This window comes from Myotis lucifugus, unplaced genomic scaffold (genome assembly GCF_000147115.1).
Source record: "Myotis lucifugus unplaced genomic scaffold, Myoluc2.0 scaffold_66, whole genome shotgun sequence".
NCBI classification, from domain to species: Eukaryota; Metazoa; Chordata; class Mammalia; order Chiroptera; family Vespertilionidae; genus Myotis; species Myotis lucifugus.
This window is the reverse complement of record NW_005871114.1, coordinates 1,765,604-1,773,562: the sequence shown is the minus strand read 5'-3', so window position 1 is coordinate 1,773,562 and position 7,959 is coordinate 1,765,604. Positions and strand designations below refer to the sequence as shown.

At 43.3% G+C, this 7,959-nt stretch overlaps 2 protein-coding genes across 4 annotated transcripts in view; both read left to right on the top strand.

Annotated features, from left to right (window-relative positions):
* The window catches only part of UBTD1 (ubiquitin domain containing 1), a 55,549-nt gene that overhangs the window by 1,698 nt on the left and 45,892 nt on the right, over positions 1-7,959 (top strand). The window contains exon 2 of one of the 3 annotated variants that reach the window (XM_023754871.1): positions 3,218-3,256. The exons of the other annotated variants lie outside the window; for them this stretch is intronic. The gene's annotated coding sequence lies outside the window, so the exon portion shown is untranslated. The remainder of the gene's footprint in view (positions 1-3,217; positions 3,257-7,959) is intronic. 3 annotated transcript variants of the gene reach the window in all.
* Positions 3,217-7,959, top strand: part of ANKRD2 (ankyrin repeat domain 2) — a 61,615-nt gene continuing 56,872 nt past the window's right edge. The window contains exon 1 of the mRNA XM_023754869.1: positions 3,217-3,256. The gene's annotated coding sequence lies outside the window, so the exon portion shown is untranslated. The remainder of the gene's footprint in view (positions 3,257-7,959) is intronic.

Below are 7,959 nucleotides of genomic sequence, written 5' to 3'. Positions count from 1 at the left end.
ATGAAAAAAGCTCACAAGACGGATAGGCGTGGACACAACTATGGATCAGTAGCACATTTCCTTTTAAGCACTCATTACTCTCCTTAGAGAAATGTTATTCAGTATCACAAACCTTTGTCCATTGGGAATACCCATATGCTGTATTTTCAACTATTTCCTCGTGAACATTAGACTAATATCTCTAAATGCCCACTGGACACTCTGATGTAGTTATCCTCAGATTCCACACCTCTAAAACCAAGCTCTGCATCTCTTCCCTCAGTCCCCTTCCCTTTGCTCTTCCATTCTTCCAGATGCCTAACTTTATTCTTTGAAAACCTCTCTCTGCTGACTTTCTCTGCTTTCTGCCCTCTTCCTTCCAGCCAGTCACTTGGACTTGCTGTTTCTTCCTTCAGCAGGTCTTACAAACCTGCCCCTCCCCACTGTACTTCACAGCCTTGTCACCTCAAATGCAACTCATCTCTCAGGATGAAGTTAGTTCCCTACCAAAGGCAAGTTCATCTTCAGTCATTCATCCAGTGCCTGTACATGGTGGGCAACCCCCAGATGATGTTTATTAAAATTAACCTGTTCCAAACCATATAGTTCTATGTTCAGAAAAAATTTTGTATCTCCCCTTGTTTACAAGAACAATCCTTCCATTTAAGGTGTGATTTCTTTCTCTTCCCTGACAATAAGGCCACCAGTGTTTGCTCCTGCTATTCCCCACTGCTTATTAAGAGCCTTTCTTCCCTTTAAGTTCCACCTCAAACCCAATATTTTTCTAGAAGCACCTTGCCTGACAGTTTCACCCCCTCCTCAGTAGATCTGATTGCTTCTTCTGAGAACTCGTTCAGATACATCATGTCACTTACTTAACAATTGTCTACTCCATATTATTAGTCATTTCTTTGATGTTTACAGTCTTATGTCAGCAACTACATTGCAAGCCTTGAAGAGTTAGGTTCTGTCTTATCCTTGTGTGTGTGTGTCTGTTTGTCTTTCTCATTCATTCATTTAACCATACACACAGGCACACATACATACTCGACACTTAGCTCAGTGACTTATACAAAGGAAGCACTCAATATTTGTTGACTTTAGAAAGCTGTCTCAACTTCATCTTACCATCTGAATTTTTCATGTGAACATTTTATTGAAGTATATTTCTACATTTTCTACCTTCTAGTGTATAATTTTTGCAATTCTGTGGGTCCTAGCTATAAATAGCTTTATTAATATCCAAAGCCAAGGGGAACTATAACATGACAAGTTTGGTATAAGGGAAGGAATCCTTAATCTCAGTGTGCACATGGCACTCCTATAACATCTACAGCTCACCCTTTGCTAAGGACAGTTGTATGTTGTAACACTAATGCTTAAAATTCCCCTAGCTCCTACTGTAATGCTAACGCTAATGCTTACCTTTCCTTGGTCACTGATGTAATGGAAGAAAGCCTCACAGAGAGCTAGCATATGAGCTGTAGTCTTGGGCCTGTAACTGGGTGACCGTGGGCAAGTCATCAGTCCTCTCTGGGTCACACTTTTAATATTGGAGAAAGGGGAGGAGGGTTATACTATATCATTAGAGAGCCATTGTAATCATCTTCACAAAGGGAACTATCCAACTTGAAAGTCATTGAGTTGAAATCTTATGCATTGTCACCCTTTGGCCTTAGTTCTGTCTTCCTAGTCACTTGACAGGTGAAGCAGAGACCTGACACCCACTGGTCAGGCAGTATTGCTTTAGCTGGAAGAATTAGGCGGTCCTCTCATCTCATCAAGTTTTGTGATTGTCACTTTTTAAAAACTGTTACTCAGCCCTAGCTGGTTGGGCTCAGTGGCTAGAGCGTCGGATTGTGGACTGAAGGGTCCCAGGTTTGATTTCGGTCAAGGGCACATGCCTGAGTTGCAGGCACGATCCCCAGTTGGGGGTGTGTAGGAGGCAGCCGATCAGTGATTCTTATCATTATCATTGATGTTTCTATCTCTCTCCCTCTCCCTTCCTCTCTGAAATCAATAAAAATATATTTAAAAAACAAAAAAACCTGTTATTCATTTTTAAAAACTGTATTATTGAGAGTATTACAGATGTCCCTCCTTTTTCCCTCTTGTCCTCCATAATCCCGTTCCCACCCTGATCCAGGCCTTCACCAAGCTGTTGTCTGTCTTCATGGGCAATGCATATTGTTCTCCAGTTAATCTCTTCCTGCCCACCACCGTTAACTGTTACTCTTAATGCAAACCCAGTGGTCTATGTTCTCCCCTTCAGATCCTGGGTGGCCCTTGCATATTTCAGAGAATACTTGGGGGTTTACTCCTTTGGGGGGCTCCTGCCACCCCATACATATACCCTGGGTGGATCAATAGCTCTGCCCAAGAAGTGAGTGAGTAAGGCAGCCCTTCCCCTGGCCACCCCAGGATGAAATAGAGGTGGTAGAACAGGCCAATCTCTTGCCCAGCTCCACCCTTTGAGAATGTGGCAGGGCTGAAACCCAAATATCTGACTCTGGTGTGCCAGGCGTATCCACTTACATTCTGGAATCTCAAGCTAGGGATGGACAGACCCAGGGCCCTGTTTTGGGCTGGTTGGGCTTGGCAATGAATCAGCATCTCATTGTGTGGGCTGCTGTGGCTATTCTTGAGAGAGGAATTGGGCAACTTCTCCATTTGCTCAGTAAATATTTACTGAGTGCCAGGCACCTTACTGGCTGTGAACAGACCTGGTCCTTGGCCACATGAAACTTACAGTTTAGGGGGACAGATAATAAACATATAGTCTTACAAATTACATGTGGTCATACATGGAAATCCTGTATGATTATACATATAATTATGTATTGTTATTATATATGCTAGGGACACCCACATTTATCATTTCAACCCGTCCTGTCTAGCCTTATATAGTTTGCTGCCTATATAACACATCTAATGTCTAAAAGGCTTCTCAGATTAATATGCCCCAAATAGAATCCACACCCTTGCTCCTTCCACACTTTCCCATCACAGTTAATGGTGATTTAATCCTTCCAGTTGCCCAGGCCCCCAACATTCTAGAGTCATCCCTGACTCCTCCCTTCCTCTCACATCCCACATCCACTTAATCAATAGATTTTGTTGGCTTTGCCTTAAATATATCCAGAACCTGACTCTCACCGTCTTCACCACTTTCACCCTGGTCTAAGCTACCATTGGCCTCTTAACTGACCTTCCTACTTCCTCCCTTGTCTCTCGACAGACTATTTTGAGCACAGCAGCGAGAGTGATGCTGTAAACTGTAAGTCAGATTTTGTTACTCCTTTGCTCCCATCTCATTCAAAGTCCTTGTGTTGGCCTACAAGACATAATAGGATTTTCACCAGCTTAATTTTCTTAAACCGTCTTTTGCTCTTCATTCCCTGTTCCAGTCTCTGATATCTGAATGGGTCCCTCCCTCCCTCTTCTCCTCCATCTCCTCACACATTGCTTTTCAGTTAAGCCCTCCCAGGCTATTCTTTTAGAAATCGACCTCTTCCCTTCACCACCTGTTCTCAGCATTATCTACCACTATTCCCTATTTTATTTTTCTTTACATCACTTATCATTACCTGACATTGGCTGTCTCCCCTACTGGATGTGGCCAGAGATTTTTATTTGTTCATTCCCTGGTACCTAGAGCAGCGCCTGGTGTATAGTAGATGCCTAATGATGAAACTAGTGTGTGTAACCGAATTGGTGAGGTTTATAGAAAAGCAGGAATGAGCAGATCTGATTGGTTCCCATCTTAGATGGGTGTTAGGGCAGTTATTTGATGAAGGGACTTAAGCTGCCACCTCAGAGTGGTGTTCTGTTCCTGGGACTGGTTTCTCTCTCACCCAAGGACTAGGAAGGTCTCAAATACCTGAAGTATAATTCCCTGTGGTTTGGGAGCCTCTTTCTAGAAGATACCAGGGCTGAAGCAGGAGAGCAAAGTGAAGCCCTCTTCTAGGGTTCTAGCCAGGGAGTAGCACTTTCTAGCCATTTTATGTGTGCATCTATGTAAGAGTGGACACCTCTCCCAGGTACACATGGTGTTTGTAGTCATAAACTCAAGGGGAAGTGATGGGGTAGTCTAACAGGCTGAGGCAGGGAGGAGGGTGATGTGGATTCCAGGCCTCTCTACCCCATTGACTTGTTGGGGAATTTTTAGAATCATAGAATTTTAGAGTTGAAAGGAACTTGAAGATTTCTTTAACGTCTCTTTTCTTTTCCAGCTATTAACAAACGAGAATAAAGGTATATCTACTCCCTGCCGAGTTCACAGAAATATGGTGCAACCTATATAAAAACTGCCTGGCTCCTTTAAGTTTCGAGTGTGCTAAGGCCAAGACATTGGAGGGAAGTGGTCAAAGTCAAATGTATTGAAAAGGGAGGAGGTCTAGTCTCTTTGCCACTTTTTTGAGTGGTGATCTTGGGCCAGTCATTTGTTTGTGCTCAGTTGATCCTCTGTTTGATAAATAAAAATATGATAATATCTCCAGTTGACTTCAGAGAGATGTTGTAGGGAAAAAATAAGCTGACACTGTTTTAAAAATTGCTTTCATGGCTGCACTATCTGCTCACATATGAGGTCCCAACTCAGAGCCTCATCCGGCATTAATGGGAAATATACCTTGGTTCTCTGCTCCTTCCTAATTGTGTGTTACTTTGGACAAGCCTCTTGGTCTCTCTGAGCTCCGTTTCCCCATTTGTACCCTGCTGACCTCCTAAAGAGGTTGTAAGAATCAAGTGAGATCCTGGATGAAAAAAGACTGTGAACATAGTTTCTATTATCCAAAGCTACAGAATTTTTACGCACAAAACCTTAGCCAGCAATTCCCTCCACACATAACATTGAAGTTTACTCTTTTTAAAGGAACAAAACTATAAAAGAAATGTTTTAAAACATTTTTGGATGGGACTCATTCTGAAATGGATGATATGCTTATAAGCAAACTATGCTGAGCATGAGTAACCTCTGCAACTTGAAATGTTGAGTTCGCATCTATGTATACAAAGCACTTGCTTGGTGGAGGTGGGGACATCAAAAGCTTCTTTCTCTCAAAAGTCTTTGTATCTGAAAGGAGAGGGGAGATGGGGGTAAACTGGTGGCAGGCAGAAGGAAATGGCCAAGGCAGAGCCTGTTCAGAAGCCCTACCTCCAGGTCCCAGGCAGCAGCATTGGTGCGAGGAGGCTCTGAGTCCTGTCCCTGGCTCTGAATTAGAAGAGTGGGTCTTGCCTGATCAGTTTTATTGTGTTATGACAGTGTCAGGCCTTTGGGCTTATGAGTCTCTAGGGCAGTGGGCCCCAAACTAAATGGTTCTCTGCTGCTGTGCTTTTGGGGTTCATGTTTCCACCTATAATTGTTGCTCTGTTTTCTCCCTGGTAGTCAATGGTCACTTCCTCCCCTCCCTAGTAAAAACTTGTGGTTAAATACACATAACATAAAATTTATCATTTTGATCACTTTTAAGTGTACAGTTCTGTAACATTAAGTACATTCATGCTGCTGTACAGCCATCACCACCATTCATCTCCAGAACTTGTTTCATCTTCCCAAACTGAACCTTTGTACCCATTAAACACCAGCTCCCCATTCTCCCCTTCTCTCAGCCCCTGGCAACTGCTATTCAACTTTCTGTCTATGAATTTGATTACTTTAGGTATCTCATAAAACTGGAATCATACAGTATTTGTTCTTCTGTGTCTGGCTTATTTCACTCAGCATAGTATTATCAAGTTTCATGCATGTTGTAGCATGTGTTAGAATTTTCCTTATTTTTAGGGCTGAATAATACTCCATTGTATGTATATACTACATTTTGCTTATCCATAAGCCATCATAGGACACTTAGGTTGCTTCCACCTTTTGGCTATTGTGAATAATACTGCTGTGAACATGACTGTACAAATATGTGTTTGAGACCCTGCTTTCAGTTCTTTTGTGTGTATGCCTAGAAATGGAATGCTGGATCGTATTTTAATTTCTGAGGAAAACAGTGTACTGTTTTCTTCAGCGGCTGCGCCATTTTACATTCCCACCAGCAATGCATGAGGGTTCCAATTTCTTCACATCCTTGCTAATACTTGTTATTTTCTGTGTGTCTTTTTTGTTTGTTTGCTGTGTGCGTGTGTGTGTGCGCGCCCACGTGCGCGCCCACACTCATTTTTAGGTAGTAGCCATCCTAATGGGTGTGAAGTGGTATCTTATTGAAGTATTCACTTCTTGAAATCCCATCTGCTGGGCTCAAATAGCAGCCCCTCTCATTTCTTGAACTTGTTAGAATTATGCCTAGAGAAAGAGTAGATGGGCTCAAAGTGAAGCTTGACGGGTCCCCCAGAGAGGCAAATACAGGAGTTTGGGTGGGGAGAGTCTGTGACATTTTTCTGGTCAGTCAGAATTTGGTTTCTATGTGGTCAATAGTTGGGATGGATGGATGGATGTCTCCTGTTAAGCAAAGCATTTCTGTGTTATCATTTATCTGGCTCCCAAAGATGTTAATGCTATCTTACTCTGAGCACCACTTTTTTTTAGCTCCTTTTTGCATGTGAGAGATGCAGGACTGTGGTTCAAGTGAAGAATGTAGTGCTCAATGAAAGGTATGGAGTATTACGGTGACATGGTAACATGGTGCTTGTCTGCTGTTCAAGGCCATGTGCTTCTCTCTGAGCTGTTGGGGACAAGATCTCTCTGCTTTCTGAGCCCCCTCGGAAGGGGGACTGAGTACAATGTGCTCCCACACCTCTGACCAGTCCCAGGCCCTCAACTTCTGTATCTATTGCCCTTGGAAAGAGACAGCTGTAAGGAAAAGGTCTGGAGCCCCTTCTTTCTGCAGGGTAAGGGGTGGGGGCAGTGGGGAACAGGGGTGGCCTCATTTGTATCTGTCTCCTCTGGGAGGCTGGCACCAGAGCCCAAGCCTAGGCAGCTAACTGGTCCCCAAGTAGCCTGGATCCTAGAGTCAAGCTCATGGATGGAGTTTTGTTGTTTTTAGGGCTTGAAGAGCTGCAATAGCAACAGGTGGGTGTTTACCATGTGCCAGGAACATGGGAACATTACCATGCAGTATCTCGGTCAATCCTCACAACTATTATCACCTTTTTACAGATGAAGAAATCAAACCTTAGAAAGTTAACACCTCCTGCCTACGGTCACAGCTGTAAACAACAGAGCCAGGACTGGAACCCAAGTGGTCTGATTTCAGAGCCCAGGCTTTTGGTCACTGTAGTTTATTTTCACTGGAATTAAATGTTTTTTAAAATAAGCGTTTATTATTGAGTACCTCCAGGCAACATGCTAGATCCATTCAGACAATCATCTTATTTGATTCTTCCCATTTTGCCTATGGGGACATTTTTACTCATTTTACATTTGGGAAAGCTGATGGTCTGGAACAGTGGTTCTCAACCTTCTAGCCCTTTAAATACAGTTCCTCATGTTGTGACCCAACCATAAAATTATTTTCGTTGCTACTTCATAACTGTAATGTTGCTACCGTTATGAATCGTAATGTAAATATCTGATATGCAGGATGGTCTTAGGCGCGACCCCTGGGAAAGGGTCGCTCGACCACCGAAGGGGTCACGACCCACAGGTTGAGAACCGCTGGTCAGGAAGGTAAATTGATTGCTGGTGGTCATGGAACTCAGCTTAAGTACTTTGACTCAATTCCAGTGCTCATTCCATTGTGCTGTCAGCTCCCTCCTCCAACCCCCATGAAATGAATCTAGGTGGTCAGCTGTGAAGTCTGCCGAGCTTCAAGGACAGGGACCACTCTGCTCCCCTCCTGTTTCTGTCACCTCCTTTAATTTTCCAGAAGCTAGACCCCAGCCTGCACACTTAGGAGCCACATGTGCCTGGCACATAGTAGGTACTCAATAAATATTCATTGAATGTTGTTTGAAGGCTGAGTTTAGAAGGAGCAGACGAATCTCAATGAAGTATCATTACTAAAGGGAACAAGAGGAATTTAGCATTGGGGTATA